Source organism: Canis aureus, chromosome X (assembly GCF_053574225.1).
Source record: "Canis aureus isolate CA01 chromosome X, VMU_Caureus_v.1.0, whole genome shotgun sequence".
Taxonomy (NCBI): Eukaryota; Metazoa; Chordata; class Mammalia; order Carnivora; family Canidae; genus Canis; species Canis aureus.
This window is the reverse complement of record NC_135649.1, coordinates 19,637,802-19,660,202: the sequence shown is the minus strand read 5'-3', so window position 1 is coordinate 19,660,202 and position 22,401 is coordinate 19,637,802. Positions and strand designations below refer to the sequence as shown.

The 22,401-nt window shown below is 43.5% G+C and overlaps 1 protein-coding gene across 3 annotated transcripts in view; it reads right to left on the bottom strand.

Moving 5' to 3' along the window:
• The window catches only part of GPC4 (glypican 4), a 113,441-nt gene that overhangs the window by 74,256 nt on the left and 16,784 nt on the right, over positions 1-22,401 (bottom strand). Inside the window, exon 1 of one of the 3 annotated variants that reach the window (XM_077889990.1) lies at positions 98-228. The exons of the other annotated variants lie outside the window; for them this stretch is intronic. The gene's annotated coding sequence lies outside the window, so the exon portion shown is untranslated. Of the gene's footprint in view, positions 1-97; positions 229-22,401 lie in introns of those variants that run through there. 3 annotated transcript variants of the gene reach the window in all.

Genomic DNA, 22,401 nt, shown 5'->3' with positions numbered 1-22,401 from the left:
TTCTGGCAGCCAAAGCCCCGTATCTGACATGACTGCCCAAGCATGTGTCTGGGCACGGTGTGCGCGTGTGCGGCTCCAGCTGCCATGACATTCCTACCTCCATGACGGAATCCGGCACGGACGCCCTCATGGCCTCGCAGGAGCGCACACCCACGCTGCCCGCGCTTACCGGTTCGCTCGCTGCCTCGCGGGAGGGAAGCTCAGGCTCTGCCCAGCTGAGGCGCACACGCGCTCTGCGCAACACCCCAGGCCACATACTCTAAGGAGGTGCACAGTCGGCAGAAATGCACTCTGGGAAAGCCAACCGGGACCCGGACGGTGTCGGCACCGGACACGCTCGGCTGACGGCCTGTCCGCCTGCACTTGCGCAGCCTGTTGTCTGGAAGAGTTCTTCGGTCCCTTCGTGCGTGAGATTGGGGCCTGCCTCCTCGAGGAGGAGGCAGGGAGGCTGCCGGTCTCTGCCTTGGCTGCCCCCACGGGGGACGCTGATGGGGAGGCGCCACGCAGATTCTTGAGGCATGGAGCCTGCGAGTATGAACACAGACAGCGGTGGGCGCGCTTTTTCTGGAGGGCCCTCAACCTGAGAGCCGCGGGCCAAGCTGCTTTGTTCCAATTTCTTTTCACTCTCAGATCCGTGTGGTTCAGACTCCTGCCGGGCGCCCCCCCCCCCCGATCCCGGATTTTTCCTGTTTCCCCTGAAAAGCTGCTGGTTTGCTACCATGAGCACCTAGCTCCCAGGTCCTCAAAATCCTCAAAACCCTGGGGAAGGGAGGCATTCGGGAGAGAGAGAGGAAAACATACCCAAGGAAGCTAATCTATACCAGGACTCCTCCAACTGTGGGATCATGACCTCCAAAGAAACCGGAGAGAATTTCAAGGGGGTCAGAGGCCCTGGAGCCCAGAGCCCAAGACCTCCCAACATCTGTTGTCAGTGAGGGCAGAGTATTCTTTTGTAATACAATTTCCTCTCCTGCATCACCACCAATATTCTTTTTCTAGCCCCCATGTCTACCCAGCACCCCCTGCCACATGACCTCATCTCTCATTACTATCCAAATTATTGCCTCATTACATTGTCCTGTATTGTTCATTTCCCTTGGCAGCAGGGCTGAACTAAGAATTTTAAGAGGAATTCTACACATTTCCTGCCTTTGCTGCCCTATCATGAACACCATCTATCAGTTGGACCTTCAAAAAATATTTTATGATGCTAATATTAATAGTTAGCAACATCCACTGAGCACTTGTTATGTCTCAGGCACCACGCCAAGCACTATATTATCTGTATCAGCTGCTTTGATCATCTCAATTCTAGGAGGGAGGTACATAACTTACTATTTTACTCCCTTCTACATATATGAACACAGGAGCAGAGTCACTAAAGAACTTGTCCAAGACCAGAACTAGTAAGTGGCAGTAAGGCTCCACAGCCTACACTGCTTTTCTTCATGTTTTAGTGAGATATAATTCACATGTCATATAATTCACCCATTTAAAGTGTGCCACACATTGCCTTTTAGTGCATTTAGAGTTGTGTAACAATCACCACAATCAATATTACTCCCCTCCCCAAAAGAAACCCCATACCTTAGTCATCACATCACTTCCTGGGACCTCAGCAGCCAGCCATCAGCCACTGATCCTACACTCTCTCTATGGATTTGCTTGTTGTGGATCATTTCTCAGAACTGGAATCATACAGTATGTGATTCTAAACCTCTACCTGACACTGAGGAAGAGGATGTCCACTGACAAACTTCAAACCCCTGTTCCCCAAGCCAAATCCATATTACCAACAATTTCCCCCACAACATGAGACAGTATACATGGTTTCTGTTATTGGCTAGAGGTGAAATTGGGCAGGGGGTTGCTGGAGCCCTTGGGGAGTTATTAGGAGACAGCATGGCTCAAGAAAATGAGCACAGCCTCTGGAGTCGAAAAGATCTGTGCTCACCTCACACACTGCTGATGGTAATGTAAAATAGTACACAGTCACCATGGAAAATAGTTGGGCAATCCCCCCAAAAAAGTTTAACATAGAATTACAATGTGACCTGGTAACTCCACTCCTAGGTATACATACACAGTTGACCCCTGAATAACGTAGGGGCTTGGGACACCAACCCCCACCCCTACCAATGCAGTCAAAAATCTGCTTAAAACTAGATACCCTGAAAACTTAACCACTAATAGCCTACTGACCAGAAACCTCACTGATAACACAGTTAATGCATATTTCGTATGTTATATACTGTATTCACACAATAAAATAAGCTAGACAAAAGAAAATGTTACTGAGAAAATATAAGGAAGATGGGGCAACTGGCTGGCTCAGTTGTTAGAGCATATGACTCTTGATCTTGGGGTTGCAGTTTCGAGCCCCACACTTTGGAGTAGACGTTACTTTAAAAATATAAAGAACTTTGGGGAAAAAAGAAAACCATAAGGAAGGATGAGTAACATTTACAGTAATGATTTTAAAAATCCACAGGGCAGGGGATCCCTGGGTGGCTCAGCAGTTTGGCGCCTGCCTTTGGCCCAGGGCGCGATCCTGGAGTCCCAGGATCGAGTCCCACGTCGGGCTCCCGGCATGGAGCCTGCTTCTCCCTCCTCCTATGTCTCTGCCTCTCTCTCTTTCTTTCTCTCTGTATCATAAATAAATAAATAATCTTTTTAAAAAAATCCATGGGCAGCCCCAGTGGCGCAGCGGTTTAGCGCTGCCTGCAGCCCAGGGCGTGATCCTGGGGACCCTGGATCGAGACCCACGTCAGGCTCTCTGTATGGAGCCTGCTTCTCCCTCTGCCTGTGTCTCTGCCTCTCTCTCTCTCTGCATCTCTATGAATAAATAAATAAAATTAAAAAAATAAAAATAAAATAAAAATTAAAATAAAAAAATAAAAAAAAATCCACAGGGCAGCCCGGGTGGCTCAGCGGTTTAGCACCACCTTCAGCCCAGGGTGTGATCCTGGAGACCCGAGATCGAGTCCCACGTCAGGCTCCCTGCATGGAGCCTACTTCTCCCTCTGCCTGTGTCTCTGCCTCTCTGTGTGTCTCTCATGAATAAATAATTAGAATCTTAAAAAACCTCCACATATAAATGGGCCTCCACAGTTCAAACCTGTGTTGTTAAAGATCAACTGTAGTCAAGACAATTGAAAACAGGTGTTCAGACAAAAACGTGTGTGTGAATGGTAATAGCACTATTCAAAATAGCCAACAAGTGGAAACCCAATGTCCACCAAATGACAAATGGATAAAACATGTGGTATGTCCATGTGGCGGAATAGTATTCAGCCATAATAAAAAGAAATTAAATACCAAAACATTATGCTAAGTGATAGAAGCCAGGTACAAAGGCCAGATTTTTTTTTAGGATCCATTTACATGAAATATCCAGAATCGGCAAAATCCATAGAAACAGAAAGGAGATTAATAATTGCCAATCTGGGAGTCCCTGGGTGGCTCAGCAGTTTATCACCTGCCTTCAGCCCGAGGCGTGGTCCTGGAGTCCCGGGATCAAGTCACACATCAGGCTTCCAGCATGGAGCCTGCTTCTCCTTCTGTCTGTGTCTCTGCCTCTCTCTCTCTCTCTCTCTCTCTCTCTCTGTGTGTGTGTCTCTCATGAATAAATAAATAAAATCTTTTAAAAATTACCAATCCAATGGATATGGGGTGGGAGAGGAGTAGTAACTTAATGGGTGCAGAATTTTACTTCTGAGAGGATGAAAATGTTCTATAATTAGAAAGTGTTGACAGTTGCACAATGCCGAGAACATACTAAGTGCCACTGGATTGTACCCTTTAAAATGGCTGAAATGGTGAATTTTCGGGATGCCTGGGTGGTTCAGCAGTTGAGCAGCTGCCTTCTGCTCAGGGCGTTATCCCAGGATCCAAGATCGAGTCCCTCATCAGGCTCCCTACAAGGAGCCTGCTTCTTCTCCCTCTGCCTATGTCTCTGCCTCTCTCTCTCTCTCTCTCTCTCTCTCATAAACAAATCTTTAAAAAAAAAAAAGAAATGGTAAATTTTCTGTTATGTGAAACTTACCTCAATAAAAAATAAATGAAAGAGTAAAAAAAGTGGGGGGATACCTGGGTTGCACAGTTGGTTAAGCGTCCAACTCCTGGTTTCAGCTCAGATCATGATCTCAGGTTCATGAGATTAAGCCCTGTGTCGGGTTCCAAGCTCACTGAAGGGTCTGTGAAAGTTTCTCTCTCCTGCCCCAGCCCTCCCCACGCTCACTCACACTATCTCTAAAATAAGAAATAAAATAAGTAAAGAAATCTTAAAAAGAAAGATACACTTTTTTAAAAATTAAAAAAAAGAAAATCCTGGGGCACTTGAGTGGATCAGTTAAGCATCTGTCTTCAGCTCAGGTCATCATCTGGGGGGGGGGCTGGGGGGGTTCCTGAGATAGATGACCCCCACCCATGCATCAGGCTCCTTACTCAGGGGCCAATCTGCTTCTTCCTCTCCCTCTGCCCCTTCCCCTGCTCATGTGCTGCTCTCTCTCAAATAAATAAATAAAATCTTCAAAGAAAACAAAATCCCGGGGCACCTGGCTGGCTCAGTTAGTGGTAAGTATGACTCTTGATCTCAGAGTTGTGAGTTTGAGCCCCATGCCAGAGGTAGAGATTTCATTAAAAAAAAAATTTCTGGTGATCCCTGGTGGCTCAGTGGTTTGGCGCCTTCCTTCAGCCAAGGGCGTGATCCTAGGGTCCCAGGATCGAGTCCCACATCAGGCTCCCCGCATGGAGCCTGCTTCTCCCCCTGCCTGTGTCTCTGCCCCGCTCTCTCTCTCTCTCTCTCTCTCTCTGTTTCTCTCATGAATAAATAAATAAAATCTTTTTAAAAAATATTTAAAAATTTTTTTTCTTTTAAATCTGGAGTTCAAATCTCATGCTGCCTGATCCTGTGCAAGGGGCAGAAGTCACAGTTCAACTGAGTGCAAAATACATTTGACGATGTTTTTTTGTGAGAATTAAAGGAGGAAATACATGGAAATCAATACTGACACTTAGAAAGTTCTCAAGTAAGCGAAGCCATTGGTGAGCCAAGGATCAAAACCACTGCCCTCACTCTAAGCAAAGAGACCAGCTCCTTCCTATTCTCTACCGGAAACAGTGACATTTCTATCAACATTTCTACAGACAACAGAGTGATCCTAAGTAGCAAATAACAACAGAAAAATTGGAGGATCCATAACAACAGGACTGCTTTGAACTGGAGATTGGAGAATCCAGAATTTTCTTTACAAAACCTTTTTAAGGGACACCTGGGTGGTTCATCGGTTGAGTGCATCTGCCTTTGGCTCAGGGCGTGGTCCTGGAGTACTGGGATCGAGTCCCATATTGGGTTCCCTGCGTGGAGCCTGCTTCTCCTTCTGCCTAGGTCTCTGTCTCTCTTTCTGTGTCTCTCATGAATAAATAAAAATTTAAAAAAACAAAAACAAAAACCTTTTTAAACCATCAGACCCCAACCTAGAGGGCCCATTCCCAATGAAGCACAGCAACCTCATAAATTTGATGTAGCTCCTGGATAGCAAAAAGTTTTAAGGCTAAGAATCTCAGCCAATCTACAGAAAAACCCAAGGCTTTTCAAGAATAATAGAGCCACTCTGGATCCAAAGCATCTTTAGTGAGGGGGATTATAGGAGATGATACACACAGAGCAGAGCATTTGTAGTTTGTGAAGAATCCTTCCCTCCAAACAGAAAATAAGGTATTTCTTTCCTGGAACAGAAGGGCAGCATTTTATTGTCGTTGTCGTCAGAGTGCTTGTCTATGTATTTATATGCGATATGAATGTCTATTTTTGAAAACTAATTTCTCTCTAAGGCACTGTTTTCCCTTTGGAAATGAGTCTTTAACATGATCAAAAGTTTCCCGAGGAAGAAATGGTTTCTATAATCCATAAGAGGAAAAATACACAGAAAGAGACGCAGACACCACTGAATATAGGCCTGTTAAGATTCATGCCAGACTCTGGAAAGACATGCTTCTAATATGCTTTCAATGACTCTATGAAGACTGTTCAAGGAGGGCTTAAATATGCGGCCAGCCCTAGCTCACCTGGCTCCAAGGAAGCCTTCTCACCATTCCACACTGGACAATGCTTCATCCACCACATCAGCAATTTTGAGTAAGCAAGAGGTCAAACAATCCAGCATACCCCTCAATATAAAACCAGAAGTCAGCTCTCTGCATATTACCTGGCCCTCCCACGCAGCACAAGATGCCCCTGGTGAAGGGATCAACTGGTGCTAAGAGTCATGGTCAGTGGGTCATTAATGGCAGCAGTTCAGACAGCACAAAGGAGATCATCTAGGAGAAGCTACTATGAGAATGAAAGGGACCTACTATGCTCAAGAATGCATAGTAGGGGGGCTCCTGGGTGACTCAGTCAGTTAAACATCCAACTCTTGGTTTGGTTTCAGCTCAGGTCATGATCTCAGGGTCCTAGGATCACGGGAGTCCACTTGTACCTCTGCCTCCCTCTCTGTTCCTGCCCCTGCCTCCCCCCACCCATTCACACTCACACTCTCTCAAATAATCTTTTTTAAAAATGAATGCATCAAAGGGTATTCACTAGAGCCTGCTATGCTATAACACTCATTTTGAAAATATGAATTTGTTCCAATGTGACTGATACCTTAAGAAATAACCTGAGCATGTGAATTTCACATTTGCTAATGTCACGTTTCACTTTTGCCTGCCATATTTGTTGTACTTATGTATTTCCTAATCACTTAGCACATGCAAAACTATGCTATTTTTTATTAGGTTCTTTAGTTTTTAAATGTGCTATTATGTTTTTTAGTGCTGTACTCTAGCCCTAATCTTCTCATGCCTGTGGTTTTACTGCATGATTCTGCAGAGCACAATGGTCTTTAGGAATTAATATGTTACGTTACAGCAGGACTAACTGTACTTTCCTGCCAGGTCTGTGAAGTCAATAGGTTGAGTGGCGGGTGCACACTTAGTTGATCACTAACTTTTTACTTACCCTTTCTTTTTTTTTATTTTTAAAGATTTATTTATTTATTTATGATGGGGGGGGGGCAGGCAGAGACACAGGAGGAGGGAGAAGCAGGCTCCATGCCGGGAGCCTGATGTGGGACTTGATCCCTGGACTCCAGAATTGCGCCCTGGGCCAAAGGCAGGCACTAAACCGCTGAGCCACCCAGAGATCCCCTACTTGCCCTTTCACCAGAACTTCAGGTTAATAAAAGTGACTCTTTTGCCAAGCCCAGGGGAAGGTGTACCAGGTATGGTCTGCTTAAGACCCTACATATCTAAGTGGAAAATGTAACCAAAATCAAACTTTCCAGCTGCCAGTCAGAAGGGACCAAGTTAACATCTGTCACAGGATCAAATAATATCAAGAGTAATAAGAAAAAAAAAGCAGGCTTAAAAAATGGGGCAAAGATGGGCAGCCCAGTTGGCTCAGTGGTTTGGCACTGCCTTCAGCCCAGGGCATGATCCTGGGGTCCTGGGATCGAGTCCCACATCGGGCTCCCTGCATGGAGCCTGCTTCTCCTTCTGCCTGTATCTCTGCCTCTCTCTCTCTCTCTCTCTCTCTCTCTGTGTGTGTGTGCCTCATGAATAAAAATCTTTTTTTTAAATAAAAATCTTTTTAAAAAATGAGGCAAAGACTTGAGCAGATATCTCAAAGATCTACAGATGGCAAATAAGCATATGAGAAGATGGTCCACATCACAGGTCATTGGGGAATTGTGAATGAAAACAACAATGGGCTACTGCACACCAATGAGAATGGCCAGAATCCAAAACACTGACAATACCAAATGGTGCTGCAGGTGTGGAGCAACAGGAACTCTCATTCATCGCTGGGGGCGGGGGGGGGGGGCGGGATGCAAAATGGCACAGCCACTTTGGAAGAGAGTTTGGAAGTTTTTTATAAAACTGAAGATACACATACTCCTTGGTATTTACCCAAATGAGCTGAAAACTTATTCTGCACAAAAACCTGCACAGAGATGTCTAGAGAAGCTTTGTACAAAATTACCAAAATCTGGAAGCAGCCAACACAGCCTTCAATAGGTAAATGGGAGAAACAAACTGTGGCGATCCAGACAATGAAATATTATTCAGGGCTAAAACAAAGTGAGCTATCAAACCACGAAAAGACATGGAGGAAGCTTAAATTCCTATTACTCAGTGAAACAAGCCAAGCTGAAAAGGTTACATACTGGATGATTCCCACTCTATGATGTTCTGGAAAAGGCAAAACTACGGGAGACAGTAAAAAGATGAGTGGTTGCCAGGGGTTCGAGGGAGGGAGGGAGGAATGACCAGGCAGAGCACAAGTGATTTTTGGGGCAGTTAAACTCTTCTGTATGATACTATAGTGATGGACACACATCACTATACATTTGTTCAAGCTCAAAGAATGTACATCACCAGGAGTGATCCCTGACATAAAGGATGGTCTTTGGGTGATGAGGATCTATCAGTGTAGGTACCAATTTTAACAAATGTCCCACTCTGGAGCAGAATGTTGATAAAAGGGGAGGCTGTACTTTCTGCTCAAATTTGCTCTATGAACCTAAAATTTCTCTAAAAAAATAAAGCCCATTGAAGAGCTCTTAAATCAAAGTAAAAATCCCTTTCAAAAACATGTATGCTCATTATTGTAGCAATGCAACATGAGAGTTTTCCTCAGAGAACTCAAAATGCACAAAGAATTGCACTTTAATGTATCCAGATGAGGGCAGCCCGGGTGACTCAGCGATTTAGCAGTCTCCCAGAGACCCAGGATCGAGTCCCACCTCAGGCTCCTTGCATGAAGCCTGCTTCTCCCTCTGCCTGTGTCTCTGCCCCTCCCTCCCCCCCTCAAATAAATAAATAAAATCTTTAAAAAATAATGTATCCAGATGAACCCACTACCAGAGCAAACAGCCATGCACAAGATAAAAGGCCTAATGAATCGTGACAATCTTGATTCCTGTATAAAAAGGAGCCATGCAATCTTTCTCTTTTTCATGGCAAGAGTAGAGCTACCCAATTTTTCAAAGTTAGTCTGTCCCCGGGATCCCTGTGTCACACACAGTCCTGTCCTTCAGCAGAAGACCAGAGCAGGGCCACAACCTGTTGTTAAATCTGCAGGGAATTAAGGTCATTTCCTTTCAAAGAAAGTTTTTTACTGAGGATCTCAAAGTTCAAACTTGGAAAGAGGAAAGAGAGAGGAGAGGAACTTTCAGGTTGCTATAAATGTCTCTTTCGGTCTTCGGTTTGAAAGGTTACATAAGGATGCACAATTACCTGAGTAGGAAGGAGAGCCCAAGCCAAAAGCAGACTCCAGGCATTGTTCTTGGCACATGTAAAGCATTTCCAGAAAGCTTCAGAAGGCTTCAGACCTTGCACTATGGAACTACGTGTACAAGCAGGGACCTTGAAAGGTTCCAAGTCAGGTATCACTCCCCCAGGGTATCATCAAAGACCTTAACAGGAACCAAGAGCCCTAAGATGTCATATCTCAAGCATACTCATCCTCACTCCCTCTTCAAATCTCTCACTAGCCAGAGCTCCCCTTTCTGACCCACCACCTGAAGAAGAATATCTAGAGTATCTGGACTCCACTTGAAAACTAAGGCCTTGGGATGCCTGGGTGACTCAGCAGTTGAACATCTACCTTCGGCTCAGGGCATGATCCTGGAATACCGGGATCAAGTCCCACATCGGGCTCCCTGCATGGAGCCTGCTTCTCCTTCTGCCTAAGTCTCTGCCTCCCTCTCTGTGTCTCTCATGAATAAATAAATAAAATCTTAAAAACAAAACAAAAAAAACTTAGGCCTTCTCAGTACAGTCTCTAACCCTGCTGGGAAGCACTGCCCTTCAGATGCCTCTCACCTCTACCCCAAAGCCCTTAGGAACTCAGAGGCCACACATCAGAGCCTGGAACCACATGCTCAGGCTCATACTCAATGTATATCTGCTTACATCAAAATATTCAAATGTATCTTGATACAGGTAACTGATGCCTCAAGAGCCTGATTATTATTTCCTCACCAATCTCCTGTTCTTTTTCAACTTGTGGACAAATAAAGTAAATGGATTTATAGGCAACACAACCTCTGCCTCACAGGAACGTGTCTTTTTTTTCTTTACAGTAGAGAATTTAGTCCAAGGATTTAGTACATTTAGTTTGAGCATTTTAGTACTGCTCGCAGACTGGGGAGCCTGCAGTAATGTCTGCGAATCAATTTTTATGGGGTGGCAGGGGAAAAGGAGCATAAAAATATTTGTCATCGTGATGGTCTTAGGAAAGACTGAAGAATTCAGTTGTTAAACATCAGGAACAGTCAAAAGAATTGGGCTCATTTGGTTTTGAATTTTACTTAAGAGTACTTATAATCAGAGCAGAAGTAACTGTTTTTTTTTTTTTTCTGAGATAGGCTCTCTGTCCAATGTGGGGCTCGAACTCATGATCCTGAGACCAAAAGTCCCACAATATGAACTGACCCAGCCAGTCACCCACAGAAGGAACTGTTTTAACAACGGCAACACCTCACATTCACATTATGCTGAAATGTGCATATATATATATAATCTTCACATATATTATGTTGTCCTCACCCTAAGCTCTGAGGGTATAATCCTATTTGACAGTTAGGGAAACTGAGGCTCGGTTTCCAATCAGAAAAACAAAGATGAAATCTGCTTCTAAGAGGTTGGTGAGGCTGGGAGAAGGCACGCAGAGCTAAATACTGGAAGTGCCCGGCCCCCGGCTAACCAGGATGGGCACTGCAGTCCTCATTAAAATGCAAGCCCTCCAACTGCTGAGAGCTGCTGAGCTGCCCCATGTCCACCTCCCGGCCACAACTAATGTTTGATTTGTGGATGTATTATAGATGCATATGTATAATTAGGCTAATGCTAAAATTAAAAGACATCCCTAAAATAATACCAGTTTGACAGAGGGATAGGGCCGGGATTTGGGATTCACTGAGAGCACGGATGAGGGTCCTTTGTACGGTAGCCTGCCTATGCGAGGGGCCTTACAGGGGAAGGGGAGGCCACTACACAGCCGTAGGGACACTAGAGTCCATTTTACTTGGGGTTTTTTGTTGTTTTCTTTCTTTCTTTCTTTTTTAATCTAAGCAGTTCTTTCAGCGGATTCTAGCAGGGACACAAATGGAATTGAAAAATGTTTAAACAAAGAATACATATTTGCTTGTTCAAATTAAAATGACTTCGAGGCACATTATCAAGAAACTTTATCTGTAAAGTAATTGGGCAAAGCACAAGGGCTCTTAATTTTAACACGTAATGTTTCAGAGAGAATGAAAGGGACATGATTTTATTCCCTTTCAAAGAGCAGCAATAAAGACCCTGATGATCCTGTATTACACACGATATGCAGCTCTTAATGCCATTAATGGAAATGGGAGGCAGGTGCATATACTCAGAGACTAAAGAACAACCTGAGAAGTGGCTATTAAGTCAGAGATCTGTCTATTCAGATCCCCCCCCCTTCTGCCCTTGTTTTAAGGACCAGCTCAATAACTGGCAGAGTTGTTAAGGCATTAATAGTCCTAATTCACGCTGACACACTTGAAGGAAAAGTATCTATTCTGTGAGTACAAAGGACTCCCCCCTTCGTCCAGTTTCTAGTCTGTTTAGTTTGTTTTTGAGACTAGAGCTAATTTTATGCAGAATTAGATTTTCAAAAAAAAAAAAAAAACCTCATCTGTTAATCCACCCAGTGCTTTGGGACCCCAAGCTAATTCTCATGCCTATTAGAGATCAGATTCTATCATAATACTCAGGGGAGGGGTGGGGGGGGAGCAGCCAGAAGCCCCCCCCATCCCTTCAGTCAGGGAATCCTCGTGCAATCTGGCACGGTGGTAGCAAAAGCTGGAATGTGCAGTACATAAAGGAGGGGTCCCTACACCTCTGGTCAACAGGCCGCTTAAATCTGCACTGACTTATGATCAGCCAGATCCTGACAGGACCCTGTTTTCACATATGTCCACTAAATCTTACTTGGCCACAATGCATTAGCCTGCATTCACAAGAGCGAAGTGGCTTTATGGACAAAAGCCTACAGTTATCCCAGGGGTGGGCTGAAAGTCTCTCCTTTGGTCTCCCAGTATTTCCTGTTATTGTAGTAATGCTGCATGAAAGACAGCAGTAGGTTTCAATTATATGCTGCAAATAATTCTCCCGAAACATTTTGTAGTGATATTAGTTCCTTGTTGTTTATCGCTGCCAGAGTGGAAATTGGAAGCAATTCTGGTGAATAAAGGTTAATATCTGAACATCAAGTAAATAAATAAGAGTCCACAGAAGACTAAATGAGATTTCCACCTTGTTAGTGAATTAGGGTTTATGGCTTTAAAATGTTATTCTCAAATTCTTTCCTGAAAGGTTTAGGAATAATTATATACCACTTAAAGGACAGGCAGGGCCAGATAAACCTAATTAAGTCTATAATTTGTACTAGAGGCAGGGCTTCCTGTAAATGCGAGCTGGATTTAATTTTATCATTTGTACTTTGAAATGTTTGTTGATTATTAATCACATGGTATGTCAGACTTCTGAGGCTGCAGTCCCTCGTTCTTCTGATACATGAGGGCTCAAATGCGTGAACAGGGTTCCCCCAGTAAGCTCATCAGTTACTAACTTTGAGCATCCATTCACACTCAGCTCTATTGCCTTCATGTTAGACTCAGGTTTAAGAACTAGATGATCAGAAGCTGGTTTCTGCTAACACCTGCGTATAATCTAAAAGCCATTTTCTTGATTCTACTGCTGGGCTCTCCTATAGCTAAAGTAGGTAGATAGTATCATATCCTTTCAACAGATAAAGGCACTAGAGATAAAGGTTTGCAGCTAAAGGCACTTTAGCAACTCTGGGCATAACAAGTTAGGTGGCAGACTAGAATGTGCACTTATCCAGGAGCACAAACAGGCAGAAGTTCTTACTTTTGAGGCTTCACACTGAGAAGACGACCGTACCTATACCTGGCAGTGACCAGTCTTAACCCTTGATGTTTTCAATCCACTTTATATCGAGGGAAGAATGTGCTTCAAAGTCTAACCTCCCCACTATTAGATCAAAGCACTATGCTAAAGATGCCGCCTTGGAAAGGGCTTCTGGGAATATATGCCTTTTTTCATGTGAAAGAAGTGGAGTATTTTTCAAATCAAGCTAATAAACATTTCCTGAGACTCTGTACTGTATGCAAGGCCTGATGGGATTATAAAGCTGAGTAAGACATGATACCAGACTTTGGGGAGCTTCTGACCCTATAGAGGCAATAAAATCAATAATCAATTTTAACATAAAGTATTATTCCCTTGAGAACTGAGACTGTCTCTTATTCATTTTTTTATTTAAATTTTGTTAGCAGGGCACCTTGGTGGCTCAGTGGTTGAGCGTCTGCCTTTGGCTCAGGTTGTGATCCTGGGATCAAGTCCTGCATCGGGCTCCTTGCATGGAACCTGCTTTTCTCTCTGCCTATACAGTGTGTGTCTTACTTGTTTTTATATCCCTACTACCTGACACTTAGCTGGGCACACAGAAGATGTTTAATAAATGTTTATGGAATAAACGAACAATTCACTATCCTGATGTCCATTCACTTCTTCACTTACTCATTCACAGCAAAATGCTATGGGGAAGAAGGAGAGATGTCCACCCACGGGTATCAGAGAAAATGGATGTGAAGGTCTATGTGAGATGAGCGGGATGTTTCATTGTCACAAGTAGGAAGAGGCGACAGTTCCCACTACTCCCTGGGAATGAGTAGTCTGACTTGGCTACATATAGATAAGAGTACAAGGTGTGGGAAGAGGGGAACATAAATCTGGGAAGGTAGAAAGATCAGGGATGGATGGGAGGGTAAAGGGCCTCTACCTCCGGTGACTGCTGTGACCACAAAATACACATGTGGCCAGCACCACAGATTGTGGGTATGTAACCACTATGGGTCTGACGGCTATAGAAACTATTCTGAACACAATGATTGATCATTTGAGTTAGGTTTTCATGCAGAAACTATGGAAGGATACCTATTTGGATGTTAATACCTTGCAGTTTACAACATACTGAAGGAGGAATAGTTTGATTCAAATTCCCACTCTGGACTATGCATTGAGACAGGGGAGTGGGATCTCCGTGGCTGCTTTCAGAAGTTTGTGTGCAACATTCCAGGCACCAGCCAGATAAGCAAACCATAAACATACACATGGACTGAGGCAGCCTGTACTGCCAAGCACCCTACTTTAAGCAGACAGGCACATCCAAGCCAGCTTTCTCTTTAGAATCCAAACTTCAGAAGTATGCCTCCAGCTTTCTCAAATAGCTACTTGTCCTAGCTATTTACTTCAAACTTAAAAAAAAAAACCCTTTATGAAATAAGGTGTCTTCTGATGCAGATCTGACTGTATAGCTAGACCCTGGGATAGACTGCCTTCCCTGGCCCCCTCCCCAGCCCCCTCTCCTTGGTCTGTTCCTTTGCCTCCTCTTATCCACCTGCTTTTCCTTCTTAATTAATTAGCACAGAGGAGAAACATGCTTATTAACTACACGAATGTCTAGCCTAAGACAGATGGGAATATAGTGACACATAGCCTATCTGGAGCCTTGAAATAAGCCCCCAAAGGCTCTGATCAGCCCAAGTCCAAGGGCTGGAGTCCTAGGAGAGGCCCTTCCTCACAACTTATGTGTGCTTCTTGGCATAGAGTTCTGATGAGCTTAATGCTACGGTTTCTAAGACCACAAGGGAAGCAGCCAAGAAGGAGGGACAGAAGTGACTAAAAGCAGGCATGCTGACAGCAGTACAGAATGACAGCTGACGGCAAGGAAGGAGACAAAAACCATTCAGAAAGCTCAGTTACCCAGAACTGCTCATTTCAAGGTTTTATTGTATTCAAGAATACATATGCAATGAGGAAAGGGCTTTCCTCCTATTCCTCTTATCTTTCCAGATCATCTCATCAGCTCTCAACGCCTTTGCAGTGAAAACACAGAATATCAGAGCTGGCCAGGATCTTGGTGACCAGCTAAGTTCAAAGCCCTCATTTTCTGAACACCAGGAACGGGGCCCTAACATGCTGACTTCCTGAATGCCCATCACCCAGCCGGCCAGTGGCAGAGCAGGGAAAAGCACCCAGGTCTCCTGGCTCCTGGCCCAAAGCTTTCTTCTTCCTGGCAGGGATATGCTTCTCTGCTTATGTTATAGCTTGCGTGCACTTAAAGAACAGCAAAACAAAACAAAACAAAAATCAGCTTGCTTACAGTATAATGAATCTGAAATTCACAACAAACTGCAAAGACAGTAGCTTAGAACTTCTGAAAAGGTCAGTGAAAGGAATTAAAAGCTCTATATATGTTGTCAAGTTCCTAGAAAGCCCTCCCTAGTCACATTTTTATTGCTGTTATTGCTATCAATTGCCCTCACTTAGAAGACGGAAACATCTTTAGTATCGGGGCTCTAGAAGTTACAGTGAATTTGTAAAACACCATGCAGCAAGCCTCCCTTCAAGGACAGAAAACTTTCTCGGCCTCAGCAGATGGCCCCTTTCCACTCATTGTTACCATAGAGTGCTAGCACAAAAAAGCAATGTGGACTGCTTTTACTCCCTGCATTCACTCTCCTGATCATTCCCCATCTTCCCAGGAGGCCACTGGTAAGTCAGGATTGGGAGAGAGCAAGGAAGAAAGTCTGGAAAAGAAATACCTGGATCTCAGATCCCTTTAGTTATACACTGGTGTGGTTTTGGTGGTTTCAACTGATTAGCTCTTTAAATTGGCTCGCACCCTACATCTTGTTCTTAATTATTAACAGGGCTTTAGTCTGTTAAATGTGCTACAGTCGACAACACCAAAAAAAAAAAAAAGTGTTCAAGTACAGAGGGAGGACATGGGAATCAGAAAAACTCTACCTTTCTTCAAACTACCTGGAGTATTATTGTATAATTCTGGGCTGTGCACATGAAGCAAGACATAAATTGAACTGAAGGCTCAGAAGAAGCGGAGGGGGTAGTCTAGCACAGGGAAGAAGATTTAAAGGGATTTCTACATAGTAGTAATTCTTAGGACATCATTAAGTCCCACGAGCCCTAGGTGTGACAGTCTACCAACAACCAAAGGTTACAAGTGGGGAGTCCTTTCACTTATAACTCATCCAGAAGCCACTGGTCAATCTGCTGTCCCCTGTAGCTATTATCAGCTAAAGAAAGCGTAGCCAAAGCCACATCAGGGCTACTGGGGGAGAGTCCTGAACACCAGGGTCCCTGGGACCATGTGGACACCACGCTGGCCTGGACTCTCAAAGGGACAGCTCCTCCCAATAAGGATACCGAGGCTGTGAATGATTTATCACTCCTGTGCATTACAGGAAACTCATCTACTCTGTCGCCTCTTCTGGGTCCTCACTCTGTTCCCATAAAGGGTACCCCAGGAAGAGGCAGAAAAGCCAGAAATGGCCCTGCCCTAAGAAGGGTACAGCTGTCTTACAACCATAGACCTTACTGGCACACTCCTCTTTCAAGGCCCCATTGAGGGAGAAGAGCATAGTAATCATGCGCCATTTGTCAGCCCCAAAAGTAGCAGCTACCCACTCTCCTCTTCCCCTGCACCCCCCCTGCATGCCCCTCCTCCTCCACGCCACCCTTTAAAAGCACCTCTTTCACCAGCCACCTGTCAAAATAAAGCAAGCTACGGATCTTTCAAAAACTGACACTGGAAAGAAGCCGTTGGACAATTTCTTTCCAGGACCTGTTGAAAGATAAAAGACGAAGCAGACAATTTAAAAGGCGAGACTGTACCCTCCCAATCACAAAGCTGAAAGCAGACAAACCGTGGAAGCCAATGACATAGGAAACGCCCTTTGACCAGAGGCAGACATTAGGCATAGCGAAGTTATTTTGCATAAAGAATAAGAAGCTGAATTAAGCCATTTCACAACTAATAGTCATAAAATCTTTTCATTGTAAAAAAGTGGGAGAGGAGGGAGAACGGAGGGTTATTACGAGCTCCTCCTTTTAGAAACAATGACACTGCTTTCTTGGAAGTTCTGTTTAGATGACAAATGTTTTAGGAAGCGTTTTGTTTGGGTTGTTTTTTTTTTTTTTTTTGCCTCGTTTTGTTTTGTTTTTTTTAAAGCAAGACACACAGACATGTGGGAGACTCTGCTCCAATGAAAGAGCAGAAGAACCACAGAAGGAAGGCCCTGCCCTTCAAGCAACTCCTTTCTACTCACGTTCGGGCTGAATCCCCTCCCACTCGCCAACATTTCAGCTGTTTCTGGGAATATGGCTGAATGAAGTTTTTAGGAACCAAAGTAGGTGCAGGTTCCTGCCAAGAGCTCAGAGAGGGTACAGCTGGGAAATGCCAGGGAAAAAGTGAATTCTTAGGGCTGACCAGCAACCCGAGTTAAACCTCAGATTTCCTCCCCTTTCCCTCCCCCTGCAGACCTAGAACACAGCAGCCTGGTGTGTGCTGCACTTCCAGTAGGCTTTAGGCACCAGGGAAGTTTCCTGCTTTTACACCTTCTGAACATTTATAAAGCAAGCAAACAAGAAACTCACCGTAAAACTGAATTTTTTTAAAGATTTATTTATTTATTCATGAAAGACACAGACAGAGAGAGAGAGGCAGAGACATAGGCAGAGGGAGAAGCAGGCTCCTCACAGGGAGCCTGATGTGGGACTCAATCCTGGATCCCAGGATCATGACCTGAGCTGAAGGCAGGCGCCCAACCGCTGAGCCACCCAGGCGTCCCGTAAAATTGAATTTAAGGAAATCATTCAACAGAAGCCTAACGGGTGGAAATGAAGATCATCACTATTGTGCTCAATATAAAACCAAACACAAACATGCACACCTATACAAACCACAGGAAATAATCTCAACGTCCACATGGGGAGCCCAGAACAGAGTATACTACATTTACTTCAGGGAATATTACACAGCCATTTGAACTGTACAGAACAGTGTATAACTGTAGAGGTACTTTTCATGGTACGTTAAAAAGAAGAAATATACCAAGTAGTGTGTACTACACTTTAAACCAAGTGCGAGACGCCTGGGTGGCTCAGCGGTTGGGTGTCTGCCTTCAGACCAGGGCGTGATCCTGGAGTCCCGGGATTGAGTCCCACATCGGGCTCCCTGCATGGAGCCTGCTTCTCCCTCTGCTTCTGCCTGTGTCCCTGTGTCTCTCATGAATAAATAAATAAATAAAATATTTTAGAAATAAATAAATAAACCAAGTGCAACCGTATGCACATGAGTAGGGACTGGACAGCGATCCACAAAGGATATAGAAGTTATTCTTCATTATTGTCATACCATCTTTCCAATTGGAAAAAATGTAACCTACCATAAACCATAATCTCTGGAGGCCAAATAACACTATAACACTACACAGCTCAGTGCCAGGTTCAAAGTCCTGAGGGCAAGGAGAAGAAAAACTGGCCAAAGGAGCAGAAGAACTACAGTCCAGATCTCCCAAATGGTCTGAATTCCTAGATCTCAAGTGGCTTCAGCCCACAGCTTTGCCTTTCCCCCGGTGTGCAACTCTCTGGTTTTCTGGTCCATTCCAGGTGGCTGTGTTGGCGGTCATCACGATGTTATTAGCTACTTCGCAGGACAGTTTGGACTCAGAAACCAAAAGATATGAATTCATACACAAAAGAAAGCAGTTACCAACAAAGAAGAGTTTGATTTTTTTAGACTGAAGACAATACCATGGACCAGAAGGACTGACCGGATTTCTCAAATCTCGTTTCTTTGGATTTCATGGCAGATCAGTACAAGAAATGAAATCACTGATGACACTGATCATTACACTGTTCACTGTTTGGCTGAAGAATCTACATAACAAATACTTTCTAGATTTAGCAAAAAGAAAATGTCTCACCTAAGGAGCTGTTAAGGCTTCTTTTTATCACATAAACAGAAAATGCAGAACCAGTTTAGGGCCCTGTTTTACCTCCACTAACTGCAAAGCCTACTAGTCGAGTATGGATGCCTCATTCCCTGCAATAATTGCCTTGTTTTTCAAGTTCTTTATTCCATCTTCCCTCCATGTATCTTTTTTTTTTTTTAATTTATTTTTTATTGGTGTTCAATTTACTAACATACAGAATAACACCCAGTGCCCGTCACCCATTCACTCCCACCCCCCGCCCTCCTCCCCTTCTACCACCCCTAGTTTGTTTCCCAGAGTTAGCAGTCTTTACGTTCTGTCTCCCTTTCTGATATTTCCCACACATTTCTTCTCCCTTCCCTTATTTTCCCTTTCACTATTATTTATATTCCCCAAATGAATGAGAACATATAATGTTTGTCCTTCTCCGACTGACTTACTTCACTCAGCATAATACCCTCCAGTTCCATCCACGTTGAAGCAAATGGTGGGTATTTGTCATTTCTAATAGCTGAGTAATATTCCATTGTATACATAAACCACATCTTCTTTATCCATTCATCTTTCGTTGGACACCGAGGCTCCTTCCACAGTTTGGCTATCGTGGCCATTGCTGCTAGAAACATCGGGGTGCAGGTGTCCCGGCGTTTCATTGCATTTGTATCTTTGGGGTAAATCCCCAACAGTGCAATTGCTGGGTCGTAGGGCAGGTCTATTTTTAACTGTTTGAGGAACCTCCACACAGTTTTCCAGAGTGGCTGCACCAGTTCACATTCCCACCAACAGTGTAAGAGGGTTCCCTTTTCTCCGCGTCCTCTCCAACATTTGTTGTTTCCTGCCTTGTTAATTTTCCCCATTCTCACTGGTGTGAGGTGGTATCTCATTGTGGTTTTGATTTGTATTTCCCTGATGGCAAGTGATGCAGAGCATTTTCTCATATGCATGTTGGCCATGTCTATGTCTTCCTCTGTGAGGTTTCTGTTCATGTCTTTTGCCCATTTCATGATTGGATTGTTTGTTTCTTTGGTGTTGAGTTTAATAAGTTCTTTATAGATCTTGGAAACTAGCCCTTTATCTGATATGTCATTTGCAAATATCTTCTCCCATTCTGTAGGTTGTCTTTGAGTTTTGTTGACTGTATCCTTTGCTGTGCAAAAGCTTCTTATCTTGATGAAGTCCCAATAGTTCATTTTTGCTTTTGTTTCTTTTGCCTTCGTGGATGTATCTTGCAAGAAGTTACTATGGCCGAGTTCAAAAAGGGTCCAAGTATCTTTTTATTTTTGGTTTATATAAAATAGTACATAACACATTGAAAAAAAGACCCATAGCAAGTGCTCGGTAAATGCTATCTACAGTTACTGAGATAATAATTAACAACACATGATTGTACGAATCTTGTTGAATATGGACTAAATAATTTTAAGTATGTAGGGTTTACATCATTACAATTAAAATTTTAAAACCTTGGAAGAAAATGACATGACTTCTTCAAGTGTCAGGCTCTGCCAGATTTTTAAAAATTAAAGACATATTGTTGAAGGATGGGTCACTAGCTCCTTTCAAAACTGCACCCTTGATAATTAAGGACCAACAGATTTCCATTAATAAAGCAATTAGAAGGCTGATGAAATCATGCCAGTCTCTTCTTGGTTGTTTTTGTTAAATGGGAAAAAAATGATCAATATTGACTGATTAAACAAAACAAATATGAGGAGAGAAAAACGAGAGATGAGAAACGCCCAGTCGGGGTTACAATAAACTCTTTAAAAAGGAAGATGAGCGGCGCCTGGGTGGCTCAGTTGGTTAAGTGTCTGCCTTCGACTCAGGTCATGGTCCCAGGGTCCTAGGATCAAGCCCCCTGTCACTGAGCACCCTACTCAGCAGGGAGCCTGCTTCTCCCTCTCCCTCTGTATGTATTCTTTCTCTCTCCCTCTGATAATTTTTTTTATTTTAAAAAAAGGAACATGAGCACCAAGTCAACACTTCAGTGGACAAAATTCCATACAACTAAAAAACATACTTATGTTATGTGGTATCTGAAGAAATTAACAACATTTTACATTTACCTGGAGTAAAATGCCTTGCTATTCTTCCTCATTTAAATTGATCAAAATTTTCCTTCATTTCAAAGACTGATAATCATAACTGAAGTACTTGAATTACATTTTAATGGTCCCTTGGAAACTGTCTGCAGTTGGGGGTTATATTTTCTTCCACAAGAGCACTGCTGAATACACAACATTATACAAATCTAAGGTTTGACATAACTCTCTGATCACACATCAAGTAACTGTTGTAAAGGGTGAAAAACACCTTTACAACCAATTTTTGTTAGGAAAAATACTTAATACTTGAGGCAATTTATATTTGGCAAAATGTAGGATCTAAATCTACATTTCTTAAATGTCACCCCAGGAAGCCACAAAGCATTGGCATAACACTCAAGTATAGGGCACAGATTCAAAGACATTTCTGAAATTAATAACTGTGCCAAATGCAATCATTTCCCTTTATTCTTAGTGATCAGCCTGCAATTTTCTCACATTAAAAACACATCTCAATTTTGGGGGCTACTTCTGCAAAATACGAGGATATAACAGCGGCTGGAACTTCAAGAAAAACAAATACTCCTAACAGCAGAGGTGCCACTAGTCTCCCATGTTAATATGATCAATAATAGAAATGTCTTCTATAGGGGATCCCTGGGTGGCTCAGTGGTTTGGCACCTGCCTTTGGCCCAGGGCGCGGTCCTGCAGTCCCAGGATCGAGTCCCGCGTCGGGCTCCCAGCGTGGAGCCTGCTTCTCCCTCCTCCTGTGTCTCTGCCTCTCTCTCTCTCTCCCTCTATATCTATCATAAATAAATAAATAAATCTTTAAAAACTAAGAAATGCCTTCTATAGATCTAATTAAAGGGAATATGGGCTGAATTATACAATATTTTACAATATCTCTACAATTATATACTATCTCTTCTACAAAGAAATGCACTCATCACTTTCAAACACTAAGTGACCCCTCCCCCAGAAGTGGCTATGGGCAGCCAAAGCAAATTAGAGACCTACTTTAATAAGCAGAGATAGATTTATAACTAACACAATGGTTTCAATTAAAACCGTTGTTCCCAAGGTGTTTGGAAATACTCTCCCCCTCTCAAGGTGTTAAACATCTCCTAATACCATATTTAGGCCATTCATGTGCTTTTAGCAAACCCTTCTATTACAAACCCAGCTGAGATAAACACACTAAGCCTCAGCCTCCACTATCCCAGAATCTCATGGTGTGTTTACTTCATTCTTAAAGCTTAGAAGCAACTGAGAAAATCTCTGGGCTCCAAGGGAAACACTAAGAGGTTATTGGTGAAAACAGTACATGTTGTGTCTCCTTTAAAAATAAAAGCAGAGGGTAGCCTGGGTGGCTCAGTGGTTTAACACTGCCTTCAGCCCAGGGCCTGATCCTGGAGACCTGGAATCGAGTCCCACGTCAGGTTTCCTGCATGGAGCCT